Source organism: Euprymna scolopes, chromosome 14 (genome assembly GCF_053919585.1).
Source record: "Euprymna scolopes isolate OS-2025 chromosome 14, ASM5391958v1, whole genome shotgun sequence".
In the NCBI taxonomy this organism is placed as follows: Eukaryota; Metazoa; Mollusca; class Cephalopoda; order Sepiida; family Sepiolidae; genus Euprymna; species Euprymna scolopes.
Window position 1 is genome coordinate 99,329,058 of NC_136495.1, and position 25,292 is coordinate 99,354,349.

Genomic DNA, 25,292 nt, shown 5'->3' on the forward strand with positions numbered 1-25,292 from the left:
TTGCAAGAATTTATTGTTCCACAGGATACTTGAAGAAATATGAAGATTTCCTTAATCCGCGGAGTTTCAAAGAAATGCGTTCTTCTCGTCAGAGGACAGATATTAGCAAATGAATATTATTGCGACGCTATGAATTTGCTGGTACTGCCATAAATAGAAACAGCATTATATGAAAACTAGTCATATATGCAAAACTGTTTTAGCACAAAGAGTTCATGTAATGAGGAAAAGAAATGAAAAGGGGGAAAAAATTAATTAAGAATTAAAAATCCAGATGAGAGGATATGAAGTGCTAAGGTAATTCCAAGGCGAAAGGATCCCAAGAGTTCTCATAAGTCGAAGTTATGTTGACAAATAGATCCAACTTAAAAATCCAAAATGTACGTCATAAAAATCTGAAGAAAATACCGATTGCAAGCGGTCGAGGCAAAAGAATTACTTCAAATCGTTATTTTTTTCAATTAGAGATTGCACAATCAGCGTAACGAATGCTTAGTTACATTTAGTAACGGCAGAAAATTTTATTTAAAAACTACAACTTAAGTCAAACAATAAATTATTGTAAAGTTCATTTCATAATCTTAAATTGTGCTCTCTCATATATATATATATATATATATATATATATATATATATATATATATATATAGTCATCGACGTACAGTTCTGTTTCGTTGTATCACAACTCATTAGTGCCGCTAGATTAGCACCTTTCCCAAGCCAAGGATTGAACCTAGAACCGTCGTGTTGACAGTCGATATATATATATATATATATATATATATATATATAATGGAAATAGTATTCCGACAAGATAGAGATAAAAATAAAGGGAACAAACCAAGTCGCACGTCCATCAACGTTTACTCTTTATTGTAAGACTTCTTCTGGGTGAATGAATTGAAGAAAATAAAATACCAGTATAATATTTGAAAATAGATTTGTTGAAATAAAAAGCATGACTGTTCTATTTCAAAACGGAAAAAAATCGTTGGAAATTCAAAAAATCTTGCCATCATAATTCAAATGTGAATGTGTCACTAAAATGCAATGAGTGCATTTTTGTTATGTAATTTATTGACTGCAGACTGAGTTTCCAGTGTTTCTTTGAAACCGTAGGTATCGACGGAAGTGTCCATTAAAATAAATAACCTCTCTATCAGAACTGAATCAAGAGAGCAGGTGTTTGACGGAGAAATTTACACCCGATCGAACGAAACTATATCAATAATAAATAATAAAATATACTTGGCTTAACACTTCACTGCGGTTTCGCAGAAATGTATCGAACTGGCACCAATCGATCGATACCATATATAATTCACTATTTACATTTACATTTATCTCTATGAATTAAAAGGGGGATATATGTATGTGCGCATGTAAATATTTAACCGATAAACTCTTAAACTATTTGTCACATAAAACTGAAATCAACAGGAAATAGTAATCATACACCAAAGATTGTTTATAACGAGTAAAATCTTTGTTTGGATGGATGAATAACGCGTACAGAAATATGTTGGCAAGTTGAAACGGAAAATGTTAATTTTAACTTGCCGACATATTCCTATTACTTTTGCGCACGCGCAAATTCATTCATAGCGTGAATTGGTTTAATTTTGAATCTTTCTTATCTATCTGACAATAGCTCAAACAATATAGAACGCGTTGCTGGAACGCTAAATGTTTTGCTTTCGATTTTAGCTGATGGTACCTGAATCATTTTTTTTTTAACTTTTGAAATCAGTACTATTCAACAGAGAATTGGCCATGTAATAATAAATACGAAATCTACATGAATTAAAATATATTTAAGCGTATTTTAGGACCGGGCAAAGCCCCCCCCCCCAATAATGTATACATTTTTGTTTTATTACTTTCTTTCCATGTGTGCAGTGATACACGATTAAAACTTAGAGTACGTATGTATATAGTTTTAATTTTATTTATCTCAACTTATGTGTGCATATTTAACATCGGATAAACCTTACTTATTTAAGAGAAACTTCCTCTATTTCCTTAAAAAAAACCCACTTATTTGGAAACAATTGTTTCTGTCCATTTAAAGAACATTTTTATTAGTATATAAAAAATATCACTGATATTTATGAGGAGGCTTCAACAGTGTATAAGTTTCCAGTAAAACTGAAAACAACTAAATTGCATCTAACATCCATTTAACTGAAAAATATTTGCTTTTAAGAGGGAAACCTTATTTTTTGAAATATATATATTATATTATATATATCAATATTGTATTCTGTTCATGTTTTTCTCTTGTTTATAGTGTTCATATTCAATCAATAACATCATACTCTAACATTAACTAAAGATCTTTCTTTTTTTTCCAAATCGCAATTATTCAAGTTAAAGCCTTTTCTTTATACCTTTCTGTTCATATTATTAAATTCCTGTTCACACACACGTGTTTCATCCTTTTCCGGGAATTATCAGTGTGGAAGAGGATTGCTCTACCGGTCACACGAATCGAAAACCTCAGACTGATGTAAACATATTAACCTTTGTCTGCACATCTAAGACCCTGTGGCCAACAAACCAACCACGTTGGAAGAATATAATCCAAATCTATTTATGTCTAAGCAAGCAAACACATCTGTCATCAACATTGTAATATGAACAGATCATTATGCATTTAAATTTGATAGCCCACTTATAGTTCTCTCAAAGTGCTTGTGCGTTTGTATTTTACACGTGTCAAAAGTGATTTTTTTTTTTAGAAGCTTTTATCATTATCATATTTTATTATTTTAGATATAGTAAGTTTTCACAACATAAATTTGAAAATACTTTCTTTATATATTTTTTTTAATTGAAATTCATTATTGAGATGAGTATTATTTATTGCGAACTATTATCCTCATCTTTCTTTGTTGTTACTTGACGACGTTTCGATTAACTACTCCTCTGACCTTTGTCAGGTGGTAAATAATATATATACCCTTCGGTACGGACCCGACCATGGAAGATGAGATAATAAAATAAACATTGGTTTATGAGACCAAAAAATCCAATCTTGATCGGCCTTCGGAGCCCATGGCGCAGTGGATAGAGATGGCGAATCTCTATGGTTCCAGAAGATAGCAGTTTCAATCCTACCACAAGGCCGGCCAGAGGCTTACTGGGCCAAAACGTGGTGGGATGACAACAACTATGGATGGCAGTAATTTCTGAGAATGCAATGAGGAGATTCAGAGTTCCTATCCCATCGTGGTTACCACCTGACGAAGGCCAGAGGAATAGTTGACCGTAACGTCGTGAAACAGCTAAGAAATATAAGGATAATAATCCGCAATAAATACTTTCTTTATATTTATCTATTTTTATTTACATTGCCAATTTGCGCTCTAAAAATTTGTTCATCAGAAGAAAAATCATATTTTTAAACCTAAGCGTAACAGACCGACAGATTGAACCCCTTACATTAGATGTGATTGAATGCATCTATCATAAGATGTGTTCGCAAAGATGTGTTCTTAGCCAGAACAGAATGCGAAAAAAATTCAACAATCATTTCATGTTGTTTTTCTTATATATTATTATATGTGCAATCATTTCGATGTAAAATCGATTTAATATTTCACATGTAAAGTTGAGAAAAACGCACGTGAAATTTGTCGCCATTATCTGAATAGGCGAAATCACACGACATTAAGTCATAATGTTTTGATTTCACTTATTTAAGTAATGTTAACACATTTCAAATGTGCTTTTTTCAAGCTTATATGCTTAATACTAAATGGATTTTAAATTGAAATAATTCTTCATTTAATAATAACAGAAGAAAAATGACAATATAAAACATGCTTCCCCGCAGTGACTTAGCCCACAATATATTGTAGTCTACATTGCACTGTAGAGAATCTACTGTTGATTTTATAACATTACGTATTTTGGATGTATAATGACTTCAATTAAAGTTTAAAACGAAAAAGTCAAGTATCATAGCTAGAGCCATGATAACATCATATTCTTTTCATTGTTTTTACTCTCAAGACACAGACACAATCAACCGAGAACCACATCATTCTACATAAAAACATAAGATATCAATGAATATATATAGCTGAGAATCAAAACAAGGAAAAGAATATGCTGTTGTCATAGCCGTAAATCATAGCACAGTTGTGCTTTAAACAAACATTCATTTCGAATGCTCTCCTGTCATATCAAAGAACTTACTGTCGATTTTATATGTCGAACCTTTCAGCTTGTGTGGTAATGAAACTTCTCAAATGCAAGTATGATGTTAGGCTGTGTAAGGTGTTAACTTTGGTCAAAATCGCCTGTTCCTTCTTTCATCGGATTATTTCGATTATCAATATTTATCAAAGATATTCTGATACGAAACCTAAGAACACGGCCATACACATAAAGTACCTTTGTGTGAAATTTCATAAAAATCGTCCCAGCTGTTTTCGAGTCCATATGGACTTACGCACACACAAAGTTTCTTTTATATAATTATAGAGATAAGGATAAAAGTTGTTTCCAGAATCGTTGTTTTAGTATAAAGTCATCTTGGAAAAAGAAAAAAAAATATGAAAAGACTTACGAAAATGCCTATTTGTAAATTTCAATCAAATCTAATATATAAAATTCACTATGTTTGTTTGCCTATTTTCAAAGTGCATCTTCTCCGAGACGCAAGTTGGCAAAACTGCACGAGACGAGTGAAATGACTGCATTTTTTGTGAACTATTGTTATATATATATATATATATATATATATATATATATATATATATATATATATAAGGCTGAATTATAAAAATAGCTGTAAAAGGGTCAAAATTGAAGAACAGTGGAACTTAACAGGTCTAAGTCGACAAAACATTCGTATGCACAAGTATATACGTTTATATGACAAATGGTTCATTTTTAACTATTTCTTATCCATCTGACAATAGCGCAAATGAGTGCTATATTGTTTTGGTTTCAATTCTAGTTGATGGTACCCAAGTCATGCATATTTTTTTTAAACTTGAAATTATTATTATACATTGGGTACAATTTAATCAATAGAGAATAATAATCAATAGAGAATTGACTCTATAATAATAAATACGAAATCTGCATAAATTAAAATATCATATTTAAGCGTATTTTACGACTGGGCAACGTCAGGAAACCAGATAGTAATTACTAAGAATCAGAAAAAAGTTGTATCTCGGAATTATTGTTTCAGTTGAAAGTTATCTTTTCAATTTTTAAATTAGAAGAAAAAACAATGGAAGAAAAATACTTTTAAAAAATGTCCCTGAAAAATTTTTCACTGAAATATGAAAAATCAGCAGAAAAGAAAGTTTTTTTTTTTTTCTTATTTCTTATTTTTTCCCAATAATAGTTCTAATGTAAACACCTTTTTTGCTTTTTTTTAAATTTTTTTTTTTAGGAAACTTTCTTGTAGAGTAGATGACAAACAGTGTCACGATTGATAACAAGCTTTATAGTTTCGTCAGATCTAATACCAAGCGAGGAGGATCAGTTCTACTGTTATTAGTAGGAAACTACTACAAAATAGATTCAATGTGAAAAATCGAAGAACTTACTTCACAATGAATGGAAAATCCGTCAGCAGGTGTTGAAAGGAGGAGGGGGGAGTAGGGGGTGTGGTGTAAGCGCAACTCTCTTCCTGGCACGGAAGAATATCAATGAACGTGCTGCAGTCTTCAGCTTTGTAGCTCGCAGAATAAATTCAATGTATTGAGTTGAGGAAGTATTGTGCGGACGAGGGAAATGGGTATGATGAGAGGGTGAAAGTACTCCGCTTGGATAGTTGGAAAAGAAAGAACGGGTGGTGTGGGAGGGGGGTAGTCAAATTTTGGATCAGGGGTCAGTATGACATGTTTTTCGCCTTTCTGTGGTGTTTAGCCACCAATCAGCCTTTTATCTTCGAATTGATATCTGTTAGAATTGTAATTTGGAGATTTTTCTTTCTTTCTTTCTTTGTCATTTTTATTTTTAAATGATGTAATTACGCGTGGCACACACGTGGAAACTGATGAATTAAAGAAAAATATGTTATTTATTAAAAAAAAAAAAAAAAAAAAAATAACTGCTTCTGAAATATCCACTGCGATTCTCAAATTTTCTTGAACTTTAAATCCAGGTTATAAAAAGTCGCTATTTTCTTGTCTCCCCACAAGGGCAAAGTTAGACACAAGTTCAGCACCTTAAAAAGAGTCACTCTCAATCGAAAAAAAAACAAAAAAAACTGGCCAAGTCAAGATGGATTTCTCCTCCCCTCCTCCAACGAGAACAAAACTAATACTACATTTCGAATTGTTTTAAAAGTGTTTCTGAATTTTTTTTAGATGAGGATTGATAATTCATATTATTTGGATTATTCGGCCTCCTGTTCTTATCCTAAGTTTTATTTTCACAACGTTTAAGCCGATGTAACTTCCAACCTTCTTCAGGTGCACCTTGTTGAACTCGGGAATCTTTCTGTCAAACTCGAGAATCTGCACAGAATCCCTTTATTTAATCCACGGGAAATAGCACGAGTACATTCCGTCAGCCATGATTGGGTAGAAGTCTTAAATAAATTTGCAATTGTATTTTGAGTATTTAGCAGCTCTGAGGATTGAACCTAAAACTCCCAGAGGAGTGTTATTTACAACTGAATTTTACCAAGTACTTTATCCGTTATGCCACGGGTCCTTGCAGAAATAAAAATGTAAATTGCAATATATTTACAAATTAAGTAGAAGGCCATTTAAAGTTTAGGAAATGAGGTATGTTGTTATTCTCTGTCTATCCTACTATCAAATAGTTCCAGAAGTAAAACCTCCTATTTTTTAACTAAAACAATTGAAAAGTTACGAAGACAGGAGTGGTACCATTAAAACAAGTGGCAGTTTGTGCTCCAAAATTTGTTTTTCTACAATAATCACGACCATACTCAATACACTTTTGTCAGGAATTCATTGACGCATCTCTGCTTCAATGTTTTTATTTGTAACTAGCAAAGAAACCCTACGTTGCCCGGGATTAAATGATAATCAACGAATGTTTCACACTCCCATTTTTTTTTCTTTTTATTCTCATCGAAATTGGTGACATCGCCCATTTTTCAATCAAATCGATTGATTGCCTGCTCTAGTTGGAAACCCATCACCTGGTGGCAGTTTAACGTGCCTCCCCCACAGTGACTTAGTCCCCAATAATTATAGTCTACGTTGCACTGTAGAGAACCTACTGTGGATTTTATAAAATTATTTTTTTTATAGATAATGGCTTGAATCTTGAATTAAAGTTTAAAATGCAAAAGTCAAGTATTATGGTTCAATTGTGCTCTATACATGAACATTCGTTTTGAACAGGCCACCGTCATATTAAAGAACCTACCATTAATTTTATATGTCGAGCCCTTCTGCTTGTGCGGTAATAAAGCTTCTTAAATGCACTTAGGATGTTAAGCTCTATAAGTCATTAAGTTCGCCTTTTCCTTCTTTCATCGGGTTATTTTGATTATTGATTATCAATACTTATCAAAGACATTTTTGATACAAAACCTTGCCAAGAACACTGCCAGGTACAAAGTACATTTATGCAGAATTTTAAAAAAATCGGCCCAACCGTTTCGGAGTCCGTAAGGAGCTCTCTCTCACACACAGACAAATTTATTTTTAAATAATAGAAGATATTTTCTTTCTATTTCTTTCCTTTCTGTGTCTTGTTTTCAAATGCAGATCCTATGTGATGCTTCTGTTAAGTCTGGATTGATCCATATATTCCCTCTTCTTTAATTTTACTAAGCCACACTGGCATCCAAAGAAATGAATTAGCTGTTTCAGCAGCAAAAACTGTCTTAAACATCCCGAATGATCCAAATTTTAAAATCCTCTACTCAGACCTTAAAAAAACATCAATATGAAAAGAAGCTGGAATCTTAAGATCTCTATCATCCCAATTATTATTGGAGCAACTGGACTCATGAAAAAGAATCAAGTGCAAGAGAGATTCAGACAATTGCTTTTAAAGGGACAGTCAGAATCTTAAAAAAGATCTCTCGGTTGGAATATTTGAGTTAGTGGATGAATGTTTGGCATCCAGTAGAATGCTCTATTCCCAGCTTGAACAAACTGATAAAAAAATACCAAAAAAAGAAAAAAAAGAAAAATGGTGAACGCACTGGAATAAATTTCCTAACAAATTATATGAAATGATGTAACCCCCCCCAAAAAAAAAACCCAAAAGAAACCCAACAAGCACGAAACTAAACAGACAATAAGAAGTCACACTAACAATAATAAAAATGGGCCATACTCATTTGGCTCACTCATATCTTTTGAGAAACGAAAACCAACTCGTATGTATACCATGTCAAACTACGTTCGCAATCAAACATATTTTGATTGCACTGATTTTATAACTAAGGACACTTTATATAAAAGAAAAAATATAAAAGATTTATTTGAAAAAAAAAAATAATAATAAAAAAAACAAAACAAAAACACAACCCGATACTTTAGAAAAATTAGGCTTTATCAAAAACTTTAAAAAGAACGTATCACTCATACATAAGCTAGAGCATGTGATAAAAGCCTTCTACACCCATAGATCGGCAGAAAAAGATCCAAATGGTTGACATGCTGTAAAATTCAACAAAATAAACTTTCCTTCCAAATTTATCATCTTCATTAATGTCTATTATTTTTGCCGTAAACTTTTTATTATTAAACTAATCTTTTTCTGATAAATCTTTTCCCTTATTATTTAACAAGCTATATTTACCCAAGATGCGATCAAGTCACTTTATTTTTTTTTATTTTATCTTGACATTTTTAAAACTTATACAGAAAAATAAATACATTTTAGTTGTAAGTCTTTCATAATATAGATTCTCTGCACTGAACCGAGAATTTTCTAAAATAAACTGTAGCGAAGTACCAAAAACATAGAACAACAACAACAACAACAACAACAGATGAAAATTGGATCGCCAGAAGCAAACATTGATTTGTCAGTTTAAATACTACTTGTGTCTGATTTTGAACATTTGGCAAAATTATTTTATGCATATATGACATTGTCCTACTTATATCGTTTTTAGTTTTAATATTTTTAAATTTTCAAACGTCTTAAACTTCATACCTACTTTTAATATACCTTAATTATCCTATTCCTTCATTCTCATTTCCAATCTAAATGTTATTAAGTCGGTCTTTATCTATATTTACACTGTATATAAGTCTGGCACTGCTCCTTTTCTGATGAGAAGCATTTAACTTCGAAATGCCATGGTTTAAAGGGGTTTCGTTTTTTTATCTTTTACTTTTCCTTGTTCTTCTGATCATATGATAAAGTTATATAACTTATTTTTCAAGTTTTCAATATCTATATGTGTATGTGTACACTGATGATTCCCTAAAGGATGAAACATTAGTGTCTGTAGGTATTTAATAATTATTATAGTAAATGATTATGTCAACCCCTTTAAGAAACGCGTTTCTTATCGTTGAGCACTTTACAGTTGAAATGAAGTTAGTCAATTTAGCTCACACGCACAGATCATCATATAATGATTAGATCACTCCGACTAATGCTAAAAACATTTAAAAATAAATGTTTAAATTTCAACAATATTTCTCGCGGTTAACGGTGGCCGAATGGATTTGGTCCTTGCTAATCGAGTCAGAGATGGCTTCGTTGCTGGGTTTGAATCTATCAACGGGTGTTAATCATGACACCCCGCACTGAAAAGATGAAACACTAGTGCCTGTAGGTAGTAAATAATTATATATGAAATTAAATTCGCTACATTAAAATTTACAACAAATTAAATTTGCGGTGTCCCTAAGGACAACTTTCTTAGTGGAGCCTGCCTATTCTTAGAATTCCTAGAATCTAACCGTTTCAAGTTTAGATTACCTCCAAACACAATACTTTAGATATATTGACGACATTTTAATATTTCTTCCTGAAAACACACACAGAATATAAAAACCAATTCGACAAGTCGAACACTCCATAACGTTCACTTATGAAACAGAACAATCACTCAATACCATTTTTAGACTTACTTATAATAAAATCAAAAAAATAATTTATTCTTCACTGTTCCTCGCAAAACTACACAGTAAAAGGATTACATACATCACAACTCAAACCATAATCACAAAATAAAAACAGGCATGATAATCGGTTTCCTAGGAATTTCTCGTCCAGAATATCTGGAGGAAGAGTTTAATAAACGCATAAAAAAATCTGTGAAAATATTGAAATACGAGGTGCCTTCAATAAATTTTCAGACTTTTTTTTGCACACACGTTTAAAATTGTTGTAGGCTCTTGAAATTTCAGTATGTTATTACTATGCATCTTAGGAGATGACTGATCAAGTTTTATGATTTCAGGTTCAAATAAGCAGCTATAACAGGAATTGGAATGCACCCTACTAAAGCCTGATTGTCACAGCTGGTGAATTTCAAAAATGCAATCTGGACGTGAGGACACTTTAGAAGAACGAGATACAATAAAGTTGTGTTTTAAACTTGGAAAAAATCCCACAGAAACGTATGGAATGCTTCAAACTGCTTTTGGACTATCTTGCATGAATCCAGCATCAGTTTTTGAGTGGCATAAGAGATTCAAGGAAGGCAGGATGTCTGTGAGGGATGATGAGAGGTATGGAAGGAGTAAGGAAGTCAGAACACCAGGTTTGATTAACTAAATAAAGAATTTCATGGATAAGAACCGCAGAGTGTCTACAGAGACAATAAGTGCACAGTTTGATGTCAGTGTGGGAACTGTACACAACTATTCACGAGGAACTGAAGATGTGGAAGATTTGTGCAAAGTTTGTTCCAAGAGTGCTCCATCCTTGTCACCGACTATTTGACTAAGATAGGCATCAAGGCAGTTCCTCACTCTCTCTATAGTCCAAATCTTACTCCCTGTGACTTTTAGCTATTCCCTAAGCTGAAGGCAAACCTTAGAGGCTGTCGTTATGAGACAATTGAGGAGATGAAAGAGTCTGACACTCACATAAGAAGATTTCCATGTTGTTGTAATGTGCATTGCTGCCGGAGGAGATTACTTTGAAGGATACTAGAGTTTCATGTGTGTATTATCAATAAAAATGTCCTTACAAAACGTCTACAAACTTATCGCAGGCACCTTCTACTCCACATATTTTATAAAAAAAAAAAAAATAATGGCATACAAATATTTTCCAGAAACAATAAGAAAAAGTCATAAACAGACATCTTCTTTTACCCTTCCACGACAATAAAACAATAATTTACAACACTCTAAAATTAGGAATTTTAATAATACAAACCAGACTACAAGCTATAAAACAAACATTAAAAAAAAAACATGTCCAAAACAAACCGATATCTAATGCAGGTATATATACTCTACCATCCAAGAAATTTCATCAAAAATACATTGGTGAAACCCAATGAGGTCTAAGGGTTTACTGAACATATGGGATATAAAAAATAGTAATTCCCTTAAGCATTATTCTTTCATTTATTTCAGCATGGTCATTCTTTTTTAATTTTAAACGAGTTAAACTCATTAAATTCATTTTAAATAAATCTCGGCAAAGACTTTTTTTAATCAGCGTTTATTGCAAACCGAAACAATTAAACAACGTGGTGGATTCTACAATTTATCTCCTTTAAACTTATATCAATGGAACAGAACTTAGATTAAGATACAGATAATAAAATAATCAGTCAATAAATGAATAAAAAAAGAAACATTCATTTCGTTTCCTATACACATCAAACATTTTGAATTCTAACGACTATATTCATTCCCAATCGCATCACATTTTAAAGTTTCTAACGGCTATGATTTAATAGTGTGTGGACGCATATACGGCAGCTGTATGCAAAGATGGCGGCACAGTAAGGAAAATGATTATAAAAAGAACGTGTGTGCAGACCGATGATCACGATTGCATTGGTGACACAACAGAAACGAGAGGTCACGCGTGACGAGAGAAGGGGGATATGAAGGTCTTATATTACAATCTGAAATAGAGAGTTTAATGTATTTCCTTTTTCTTGTCATTGTTCCTTGTGATGGAGTCTACAATGTGTTGGGTTCCTATATATAGCACGTGTTCAAACGTGTGTAACGTTACAATATGTCGTTTAAAAAAAACAAAAAACTCTCACTCCATGCCATAAACATTATACACACATTGAATGCTAACAGCTTCTTTTCATTCTTAAATGGAATAAAGACACCCATTTCACATTTCAAACACAAATGTATCTCCAATACTGTACTGGTATTTTATGTCCAAAGTTTAAAAAATATACGACTTGGCTACCATCAGCGAGAATCAGAACCAAAATAGAGCTGTCCAGCCTTATATCTTACCATCGGTACTATGTCATAATGCATATAAAAATTATATGTTGTAAAAGATATCTGTAGAAAAGCACTTTAAGTCGACTTACACCTGCCATTTATTTTTTTTTCAATGTTGACTCCCTAGCATCTATTTTGACCAGCTAAAAACCAAATGGAGGTCCAAATCCTCTATATATCAAGCTTTAAATCTGTAGATCAAAAATTGACAGATGAGTTTGGTATAGACCGTTCCTCAGACAGATCGACATGGTCTTTTATTTTATATATATATATATATATATATATATATATATATATATATATATATATATATATATATATCTGACGGAATGAGAGGATACCACCCCTACGGATTAAATAAAAGGTTCCGTTTGAAATCCCGTCCAGATTCCAGAGTTTTAGCAAAAGATTTTCGAGTTCAACAAGATACATCTGAAGAAGGTCGAAAGTTACATCAGCCGAAATGTTGTGAGAATAATACTCAAAATGAGAACATAGTGTGAAGAATCCAAATAATACGACTACTGCTTAATGTTAAACGTGAACAGATATTTCTTCTGCCAGAGAGCTCAACATATAAAATAATATATATATACTAGCAGAAGTACCCGTCGTTGACTGGGTTCAAAAACAGCCTACAGAAAATGGACTGTGATTGATGAAAGTATGATAGGTTATGAAAAGGAGGGGGTTGTAAAGAGATCGGTTTTGATATTCGAAAATTTTACCCTAAGCAAAATATGATGAAAGTAAAGATAATTTTCGCGAAAATACATTTTTTTATATCAACTTTGTTTCCATTCGTAGCCAAGAGTGACCAACAAAATGATGTTTCCTTACAAAGAGAAAATGTTATATATATAATAATATAAATATACAAGAAATAAATGTAATCATAGTCAATAAAAGTTACTTTTATGGTAGAAAAGTTCATTGGTTTGTATTTTTAAGTAGTTTGTAAAAAAAATAAATTTTTTTTTAATTCACGAACCGGTTAAAAAAATCAAAATGGCAGCGACTTTGAAATGGAGAGCCCCGTTTTCAATTTGAAGGAGGGGCACCTGAGCATTCTGTGTTAACAATTTAAGAGTTTCGTCAACGTAAGGAATATTTATAAATATATTTTAATGTTTTCCGTTATTTTGTGCTTGAGTAATATTCGATTATGGCATGTGTAGTTTATATAAAAATTAATTTAAGTAGTTATCGCCTCAAATTTCGTTTTAATTTCGGTTCGCTGAAATTATTTCAAATAAAGAGCATTAAAAACTATTTCAAAACAAAAAAAAACAAACATGAACTGAACTTTTATTGACTATGGTAACATTTATTTCTTGTATATTTATTTTTTCGGGTAGTCGTTTGTTGGCTTTTCTGCTAAACACTCTTACTAAATAATATCGACGAAATATCGAAAAACAAAGAAACACAAACAGTCTTGAAAAATAATGAAGCTTTACTTACTTTAGTAAAATAATCCGAAACAGCAAAATGGGATATTAAAAAAGTAAACACGTAATTACTTTAGTTTTTTAAAGCAAAGAATCGATATAAATATGAATAAGAAGAAAATGGCGCCCTTTTCAAGCAGAACAACTTCGTTTCAGTTTTACAGTATTGAACGGTGTAGTATTGCGTCGTCAGATTCAGGGGTGTACTATTGTAATGTAAAGAACACGCAGAAGGGGGTGTAATCAACTGAATTCCTTCTAGTACACCGACAAAAAAAACTTAAACAGATATATAAATAAAAATAAAAAGGTTATGTAAATGTTTTTAAAAAGACACGTAATCATGAGAGCAAGATTTTTTCCTTCTTTGGACACGATAACAAGTAACGTTCTTATTTTTTTTATTATTTATCTATTTATCTATTTTCGAAAGATTACCATGTGCAAGTGGAGAAAGAAAAAAACAGTTATGCAAAATTTCTGTCGAGAATTGTCTAAAGTTCCGACTTTTTTGTTTGGCTTTCACTTTAATAAGAATGCGAATTTATGAGGTGAATTTATTCGACACAATATAATTCGACTAAAAAAAATAAATAAAAGCTAACGTGAATTAAGATTACAGTTAAGGTGTTATTGAGGATCCTCATCCCTTTTAAAAAAACCTTGTTAAACTTTGTGACATATTTACATTCTATGGAGGTCAGGCGCCAACGAACACCCAATAATTTTATTATACAATATTTCTTCAAGCTGAAACATAATTATCAAAGTATACTTACGCAAATAGATATGAAAAGTCTTTGTTAAATTTTGTGCCATATTTCCATGGAGTACAGGCGCGAATGCAGACCCCACACTTTTATTATACCATCCCTATTTAAGTTGAAACATACTTATCAAAGTATTCTTATGTACATCTATATCAAAAACCCTTGTAAACGTTTTTTTTTTTTCATTTTTTATTTCCATACATTGGGGTCCAGGCGCGAACGCAGACCCCACAATTTTTCATGAACCACCGTTCTGCTAGATCAAACATACCCATTCCTTTTCCTCGATACATCTTCTATCATTATATGTAATCAGTTTTTTAAAATATTCAACCATATAGGAGCCTATTCGTGACCAGACACACACACACACAATTACACAGACGTTCAGCTTTATATATATATATATATATATATATATATATATATATATATATATGCATATATTCCAGTTGAAGAATATTCAAAAGATTAGAATCATTGAATTCCAACAAGAGTCGTTGATAGTGCCCAATCAAAAAGAGAAAATTATCAATTTTTATTTCTTTTATGTAAATATAGACATATCTTGCTACGATATGCAGACCGTTTCGATCATTATTGATCTCATCAGGCAAGAAAAAATTTTAAATTAACAAACTTTTAATTTTAGAAGAGAGAAGTATTTTAACATGTCTAGCGTGAAACATGGTTTAATGATCTTAATCATTAATCTTAATCATTAAACCATGTCTCACGCTAAACAGGGTAAAATATTTCTCCTCTTTAAAATTAAAAAGTTTTGAAATTTTGTTAATTTTAAATTTTTTCTTGCCTGATGAGATCAATATCTCAAACGGTTTGCACATCGTAGCAAGATATGACTATATTTACATTAAGCAAATAAAAAATTTTGCTATATATATATATATATATATATATATATGAAGACATATTTTTAAATGTAATCCTGGAAAATACTGTGTGAATATTTAAGATATTTAAATGTAATTTTAGGTATATTTCTATTTCTCATATACATTTAAGGAGAAAAGTTCTCCCAAATGTATACCAGAAAAAAAAAATCATACCCAAAAGTACATTTAAATATGTGAAATATTGACACCATATTTTCCCGGATTACATTAAAGAATATCTTTCTTTATAAACGGATATTTTGAAACACTAAATATACAGTTATCCATAGACGACTGTTTCATCGCTTACAACTCATTACTGTGACTAGGCATAGCATGTGCATCCATGCCGAGATTTTAACATGCGCGCACACACACACACCGCGCGCGTACACACACACACACACACACACAAATGCTTTAAAATAATAATTCCTGGAGATTTTAAGACTTCATCTTGCAGAGGGCGACTTTGGCTTTTAGCCAATATGATGAAGAATTTACAATGATAATGCTGAAAACAGCCGACATTTTAAGGAAAATCACGGAATGCAGAAACTAATCCACAGGAGCTACAAACGCTAACCAGCCATATGTAAACTATACCGGTCATATGTAAACTACAACAAAAGTAAAACAAAAGGATAGAGGAACACACTACATCGAACCAAGAAAACAAACCGCAAAATTCTAAGGTAGTGTAGTGTTGACATTGACTGCTACCATACCAAATAATCAAGAAGGCTCAAGGAGGATAGAAAGACCGAGGAGAGAAAGCACAAACAAGACCTCTACTGAATGAATGCAAAAAGGATGTGAACCTTGGAGAAGCTCATTGCCATCCAAATTTCGCTGAAGACCAACGAGAAGGCAATGATAAACAGCTATCGCGATAATGCAAATTTATTTACAAAGGTTATTGAAAGAGGTAAAGACTACTGAAAATTTGTAGAGACTAGACGTTAGTCAGACACCAGGGAACATGACCGGTTGTTGTCAGTGAGTAATGAGTAATCTCTGATGATGACCTGTTTGAAAGCAACTAGTGAGTACAAATAATAATAGTATCTATTTACAATGCCTTCCCACGGGACAGAGACACCAGGGTCGTTTTTTAATGTGAAGAAAAGGTACAAAATAAAAAAAATTGCCTCAGTCGTGAAGGACTGCTTCTCCACTGAAAGAGAACAAGAAATGGAAGTGCAGCATCTGAAGAACAGATACTACACTTTGATGTATTTATTTGCTCCCCCACCGAGCAAATTAGGGACAAGGCCGATTTTTAATGTGAGGAGTGAAGGGGAAATGAGGACCAACTCCCCGGGGAGTAGGGGAGCTGGATAGTGATAATTCGTGTGAAGGGTTGCTCCTACATTGACCAAGGTCTTATATGTGGGGCTGCCCCCACATAGGGTCTTTGCTTGCAGTATCTGCCGGAACAGATGGTATTTATTTGCTCCCCCACCGAGCAAATTAGGCACAAGGCCGATTTTTAATGTGAGGAGTGAAGGGAGGTGGAAGGGAAAAAGGGGACCAGCTCCCGATAGGTGGGAAATGGGAGCTGGTTAAAGGTCAGGCATGTGGGGTTGCCCCACATCTGGTCTTTGCTAGTCATAGCTAGTAATAGCTAGTCATAGCTTGCAGCATCTGCCGGAACAGATGCTACACTTTGATCTTGGCTCGAAGGCCAAAGTGAGTGATTATGGAATATGAATAAAACTATAATAATGTCAATAATTGTTGGAGCACTAGAAATGGTTTTGAAAAATTTGAATTAAGAAGGAAGATTGCCACTATGCAGAGAGAGAGAGAGAGAAAGAGAGAGAGAGAGAGAGAGAGAGAGAGAGAGAGGGGAGGGGCTATTAAATTATTGTAGCATCTCAAAATTGAATATAAAATTAATTGGTTATTGTATTGTTAGACTATCTATCTATCTACTATTATAAAAAGAAACTAATCTCAAAATGGCTAAAATTAATTCGCCGAACAGAACACATTTGCAGCACTTTTATGTCTCTTTACAAAAGTTAAAATCAAGATATAATGATACTAAAGCTTATGTCTGGAATTCTTATTTCAATAATTCACTTTTTTAAATTAAAAAAAGTGGATTATAGAAAGTGTAAAAAATTTAAGGTATAAGTTTAATGGGTTTTAAAGAAATTAAAATTCAGAAAATGTTTCTTAATTTATATTTAATAACTACGGATCAAATCCAATGCAAGTTTGATGTATCTGAATAAAATTGTACGGCCTCCCGTACAATTTTATTGTGCCGCTGTGAAAATCTTTAAAACAAGGAAACTGAAAGTAGAGAAAAATTATTAATTTATTTCTAATATCTACTGTTAAAATTTTACAAAAATCGATTTAATTAAATATAGCCCACATTTAAGTCCCTTACATTTTTACTAGTAATGAAGTCAAAAGTGAAAATTGTGGCTGGTTCGAATCTCCTAACCGGTAGGAATGGTCATTTCTTACACTGATGATTGCGAAAGCATGAAACACTAGTGTCTGTAGGTATAAAGAATAGTTATTATGATTATATATATATATATATATATATATATATATATATATTACACACAAACATATATCTTTTTTTTATTAGATTGTCATTATTCAGAGGTAAGGTAACCAGAGAAGTATGACGAGGTTAATACAAGAGTGCTCAATACCGAAGTAGAGCAATGTATATTTATTTGCTTTTACATAAGCAATAATATCTCGCTACACAACGTGCTCATAACTGTAGAAATATATTACTACTTATGTAAAAGCATATATATATATATATATATATATATATATATATATATATATATATATATATATATATATGACAAAGAAAAATATGCAAACTAAAATTTACTATAGGTAATAACTCATCAAATGTTCAAACAAGGAATGTAAACAGATTTTTTCTTAATACATTCAGTTTAAAAAATAAGCACTTATCGTCAGAAGTAATAACTAATAAAATAAAAATTATTAATACTATTTGAAAACTTGGAAAATTGTTAAAGAATTTCTACCGTGTGTTAAGGGAAAAACATTTTGTAGCAAAACTTTAAAAAGTTTCAAAGTTGGTGACATAATGTTCGAAGAAATGATTTGAAATATGTGTGTGTGTGTGTGTGTGCGCGTGTGTGTGTTCTTCGAATACGTAAATAAAAAAAAAACATATAAAAAAACGATAAATAAAAAAGAAATAAAACAAAAACAAATTTAGGACTGCATCTCCAAATGATGAAGTTGTGAAAAAAAAAAAAAAAAAAAAAGAAAAAAGAAACATGTCAGAATCCTGAAATTTGTCCTAATTTTATCTGAAATACATTTGAAGGAAACCGGGATAATTAAAGATCTGGCCAGAGATGGGTTAGTTTCTAACAGCCATCCAGGACATACAAACATGAAGAATGAACGTTAAACCGTATATGATGATGATGATGATGATGATGATGATGATGTCAAAAGTTTAAGAGCTAATATTAGAAACTAGTCGATCTCTTCCACTCCTCTCCTCATAATTAATGGCTTCTTAATTCCCAAACTCTTCATAGTTTACCTGTTCTTGTGTAAATCTAGCATTTTATGTAGTTATGTAATGTTGAAACAACACCTATTGTAAATGATACATTTTATACGCTCAATTGAACAGAAATTGTTATTTTTTATCCATGTTTGGGTAAGGGGGGATTTGCAAATTCATATGTTTACCAACAATATTAATGAAAATGAAACACAAACTTTTCATGTCAATACAAAGTTTGTCAGTTATGTTTCTAAGTTTTTAAGATGAGGTTTGAAAATTCATATTATTTGGATTATTCGGACTACTGTTCTCATCACAAGAATAAAATACTTAGTAAAATTCAGTTATAAGTTACATTCTGGAGGTTGAAGGTTCAATCCTCAGTGCGGACGACACTCAGAAATACAATTACGAATTATTTAGAACTTTATCCAGTCATGGCTGATGGAATAAGAACATGCTACCCCCGTAGATTAAATGAGGGTTTCATTTTAAATTCTGTGCAGGTTCTCATGTTCGACATGATATACCTGAAGAAGGTCAAAGATTTTTTAGTTCTGTCTAATTGCAAGAACTTACACACCAGGGTCGGAAAGTGGGATCGATAAGTCAGCACCCCCGAGGAGGGGCGCTCTAACCTACAAAAAGTGCCTGGGCAATCCTGTCGACTTTCTCAGGCGATTAAAGAGAGAAGGCAAGGCCTGGGAAGGTGGACCTCCTAGAACTGCACAGAGCTAAACTCCCACTGCAAAATCAACAGGGACCAGATCATTACATGAGTGGTCTAATCTCTGTTGACTTTGGAGGAACACCCAAGATGAGGACAGTAGTCTGAAGAATCCAAATAATACGAAAATTTGTTAACTTCACAAACTTTTAGTCGACATTTAACAGATTTTTTTCTGATTTATTTTTTATTTATTTTTTATTTACATACCAAAGTTGAATATATTTCTAAACTTATTGATCTACTTTCGTTCTTTGTAACAACGGGTAACCGCTTACTAAGACCCAAAGGTACTCGAGGATAAAGATTAAGGAGTTCATTAAATAGACGATGAGACGACACCGTGAGAGGTTTGGGGACGACGGGCGAAAACTGGGAATAATTTGATTATTTAAAGAATTTATAAACCTGAAACTTATAAATAAAATATTTGAAGTAAAAAAAAAAAAAAAACAGGTAATGGAACGAAATTAAAAATAGTTAACATTACTACTAATAGTTAATCAAGCAAGTGGAATGCTTACCTGTTACAGAGGAGGAACATGTTCCTAAAAGTATGTAAACATGTGTGTGTGTGTGTGTTTGTGTGATATGCGACTCTTCTACGGTGGTCAAAAGTACTTATCGACTTTTTCTCTTCTTCTTCCCTTCTTTTTTCCGTTTTTACCTGATCCTATTGAGTAAGTAAGGAATGGACTGCAACGTTTTTTTTTTTTCTTCAAGTGCTAAAAGTTGAAGGCACACTTTAACGCAGTAGAGTCTCTGCTGATGCCACGCACCTTGCTGTTGTTCTTGTTGTTGTACTGATGGATATAATTTGCTATGGTTTGGGGATTCTTAGACATCCACTTTCTTCTTCGTTCTTATCCTTTTAGCGTAAATTACGACTACAGTTACAAGTCGAGCCACTACCATTACCATCATCATCACAATCATAGAACATGATATAACAGCTACTAATGCTACTGGTAGTAATAACTGCTATTACCTTCAGTGATGGATTTGGATTCTAAGATAGAAAAGGGGGGAAGGATGAGCGTAATTCTATATAATACACGTGATGACATCAAACAGAAATGATGACGAGGAGGAGGGGGGGCAAGGGGGGGGGCAGAACAGACACGTGCAGAAAACGCACATACATACATGCATGCATAGATCATATATGTGCGCACGCGCGTGCGCGTGTGTGTTGGTTTATTTATATATTGCATAAATGCAGGGGAGCATCTGTGAGTTTGTATGTATCTATGTATGTGCGTCTGTTGATAAGCAACCTGGACTTGTTTCTACTGTAAACAAGATTCTTTTGAGGCATAAGCGTATGAACTTCCCGATAGAGTGACTGTGCTAAAAGTAAAGAATTTTACACCAACACACATACACACATCTCTGTCGCTAGTATTATATAAAAGGAACTTTGTGTGTGTATGACTTCGTTCTCCATGTACTCGAAAACGAGTGGACTCATTTTTATAGAATTTCACACGAAGGTACTTATGTGCTTGGCAGTATTCTTAGATAGGTTTTGTATAGGAATGTCTTCGATAAGTATCAATAATCGAAATAATCTGATGAAAGGAATAGGCGATTTTGACCAAAGTTAACACCTTACATAGCCTAACATCACAAATGCATTTGAGAAGTTTTATTGCCACACAAGCCGAAAGGCCCAGCATATACAATCACCAGTAGGTTCTTTGATATAATAGCGGCGCGTTCGAAACGAATGTTTGTTTATAACACAATTGCATCATAATAGTTGACTTCATTTTAAACTTAGATTCAAGCCATACTCCCTGCACAAGCAGTAAGTCCAAGCATATAAAATAAGCAGTAGGTTCTTTGATATGACAGGAGCGCGTTCGACATGAATCTTTCTGTTTAGGGCACAATTGAAGTATGATACTTGACTTTTGCGTTTTAAACTTTAATTCAAACCATTATATAGAAAAATAATTTTATAAACTCAACAGTAGGTTCTCTACAGTGCAATGTAGACTACAATGTACAATGGACTAAGTAACTGTGGGGAGGCACATGAAGCTTCCTCCCGGTGTATCGCGATGGGTCCCCAACTAGAACAGGCAATTAATTGATTTGATTGAAAAATGGGTGATTTCACCGACGACAATAAAAATATAGGAGTGTGAAAAATTCGTTGATCATTCAATCTCGGGCAACGTCGGGTTTCCCTGCTAGTATACTTTTCAACTCGTTAAAAACAGGCAAAATGTTAAAAAGGTTATAGCCTGTTGACTTAGAATTAGTTCTTTATGCCAAATTGGTGGTTGAATATGGTTAAATTTGTGCTCATTTTGCATTAAATCGATTTATCTATTAATCGATAACTGTATCAAATGGATACCATAATACTTACTTCAGTGCACCTTATCAAAATAAAAGTCCGTACACGTTTTCAGTATGAGCAGCTAAGTAGTTTTTAAAAACAACATCTAGAGTAAATGCGGTATTGTGATGAGTAATCCCTATTAATCCTGAACTATGCATCAACCGGATACTGTACTACTTTAGTTGGCTTCACCTAATTGTAACTAAGGTCTATACAATATTTAAGCAAAGTCCAGTAGTTTACGAGAAAAAAGTTGAGTGGATAGATAAAAAAACTGTTTAATTTAATAACATTTCTCTTAATTAATCCTGCCGCCAAAACATACAAAACAAATGCTTTGGCAACAGGTTTTATTAAGGGAAATGTTATTAAATGACAGTTTTATTGTTGTTGTTGTTTTATTTGACTTTCATCTAAAAATTTCCAGATACTTTATTTGATTGGAGTTAATTATCTCCAATTATTTCTATGCAGACTGGTTTTGTTAATCGTGTTTGTTGTATTTTAAATATTAACGCAATGTTGATAAAATTAAGATTATTGTTAAAAAGAAATAAAATAAAACAAAATATCTTTTGTGGTCATGTTCAGTAATTTTTCGTTTCTTTTTTGTTTTTGCAATTATTTAAGACACTTATTTAAGACAATCATTTAAGACAAAACGATTTAAAGTATTGAAGCAAACATTAAAAAAAAGCGAATTACTTAGCAAGTTTCGAAGACATTTGGTCTGAAGATGTTTACTGTTGTCTTGAAATTAATTTTTTTTTTACATAGGACTAACCACTTATCAAGACCCAGAGACCACTCGAAGATAAGAGTCAAGAGTGTACAGTAGTCAATTGGACAATATAGTAATCGTTAGTAATGGAAATTCGGTAAATTTGTTAACTCAAGTGAAACGGCTCATCAAGAACTTGTTTACGTTGGAATTGAAGACAACCATACTGTAGTCAGCTGGAAAGCAGGAAAACGGAAGACAATTCCACAGGCGTGCAGTTCTAAGAAAGAAGCTTTGTTCATGGAATCTACGTTTAGGTTTAGGCACAGATAAAGAGTGGGGGGATTATTGATAGTGTTTACAGCTATACGAGTGTTTCTTGTGAAAGTTTGGCGAGGGGGGACCATAGGTTTAAGCTTAACCGAGCACTTGCCATGAAAATAACGATAAAGCAGAGACAAACTGGCAACATCTCTTCTGTGAGATAGAGGTTGCAGGGAAGAGAAAAGGACATCTCCTACGAGTCTACGAAGTCTATTTTGAACTCTATCAAAGCAGGACGTCCTTTCTAGCAGCTCCTGCCCAGATGTGACAACAGTACTCCATCCTTGGACATACCTGGCTCTTATATAGATAGAGAATTGCATCAGCAGTGAAATATCTACTGGATCGATAGAAGGATCCCACCATTTTTCCAGTGGCCTTGACAACAGATTTTATGTATGTATTCCATTTCAGATCAGGAGTAAAGCTCAAGCCCAGAAGCTTGTCAAGACATGAGGCCTTCCCAAGACGAGAGACATTCATTTCTATTGATGCCAGATGCCATTAATTGACTTTTTAAAATGTTGATAATGTAAATTTACATCGAGCATGTAATCGGTGGTGACTAAACCGTAGCGACTATTTGGTTTATTCTCTCTTAGTTATTCTAACTTCTGACCTGCTGTTTAGCTTACGAGCACACACACACACACACACACACACACACACACACACACACACACACACACACACACACACACACAATTTTTATCTAGTGTAAGTTTAAGAAGCCAATACAGTGCAAAATTTAAGAAAAATAATTTATTTAGAAATTTAAAATCAACTTAGTTTCGACGATATACGTCGTTATCAAACATAAAAACAGTGTGTTTTTTCTTTTCCTTCCTCGTCTAAAACTGTGACTGTTTTTCCAAATACTCTGATCAAAAGAATGGTGTGATTCTCGTAAAATAAATTAGATACTTTATTTTCTTCGATGAAAGCATTATGTCAATTTGGAATTGGAATTTTGAAGTTTAAGAAGCCAATAGAACACAATAGTTTTTGTTAATAAATATTCAGTTATTAAACATTTTAAAATCATCTTTCGACAATATGTCATCATCAGGCATAGAAACAATTATTGGTTTCCATTTTCCTTTTTTCTTCTAAAAATTATATTCGTTTTTTTTATTTTTGCTGTTATTAAACTTGTAAACTATATATGCACAGACAAGAATAGACACATTCTAAGACTGGCAAAGTGTTAAGGTGTTTCAGACGAAATAGATCTTTTTATTGAATGAAGAAGTAATCATAAAACGGAAGTCTTAATATAAATAAAGGGAAATAAGTGACTAAGTACTTAAAATTATATTTTCATAGCCATTTGCAATTATCATATTTATAGCAAATATAGTTTGATTGGCTAATGGACACAAATGGTTATCCAATGAAATTAAGCAGTGAAAAAGTATGTTATAGAGAGGAATATCTGGTCAAGTATAGCATCTGATCGACAAGATAGAGTGAAACAACAAGTCTTGCTTTTCCCGAACACAAACGGAAATCTTTAGTAACTGACTATTCAAAATCAAATATTAATTTTGTAGAACGTAAGCTATCACTAACTAACTACAAGGATCCAATTGCCTATTTTTAATTATTATTATTACTACTACTACTACAATAGCTAAACAGCATAAGGAGAAAAGGCGACCCTGTTGGTTTGGTCACATTGAAAGAGTGGATGAGAGTTCTTGAATTAATTGTTGCAGAACAGTTGAGGTGTTACGGATGGATTTGAGAGAAAGAAGGATAAACAAAGACCTGGTCAGAAATGTTAGTTCAGAAGTAATTTTTAAAAGTCACCCAACCTATGCCTTTATGTAAAACAGGCGTTAAACTGAATATAATGATGAATAGTAGTAATGGTATCAGCAGTAGCAGTTTAATTTTGTCCCCTGACGTATACGAGAAGCAAAGAGTGATTCATGTTATTTTAATGCAATTCTATTAAGTAGTTATGGAGCCTCTAAGTAACAAACATACAGTCAGTCATAAAATCAGTCTGGATATATTTTTTAATTAACTTTTCGTTGTGGTGTGTCCACCCTACGGATAATAATGAACTCTTTTACTTACTATTAGGTTAAGAAGAAAGTTCTTGCGGAATTTTTCATTTTAATTTCAAATGATGTATTTTGAAA

At 32.7% G+C, this 25,292-nt stretch overlaps 1 protein-coding gene across 14 annotated transcripts in view; it reads right to left on the reverse strand.

Annotated features, from left to right (window-relative positions):
* LOC145293199 (uncharacterized) overlaps nt 1-25,292 on the reverse strand; it is an 806,145-nt gene that overhangs the window by 590,640 nt on the left and 190,213 nt on the right. For 2 of the 14 annotated variants that reach the window (XM_080139711.1, XM_080139710.1), the window contains exon 1: nt 20,269-20,758. The exons of 9 other annotated variants lie outside the window; for them this stretch is intronic. The gene's annotated coding sequence lies outside the window, so the exon portion shown is untranslated. Of the gene's footprint in view, nt 1-5,573; nt 5,805-20,268; nt 20,762-25,292 lie in introns of those variants that run through there. 3 more of the 14 variants (XM_080139712.1, XM_080139704.1, XM_080139700.1) reach the window with 3 other exon arrangements.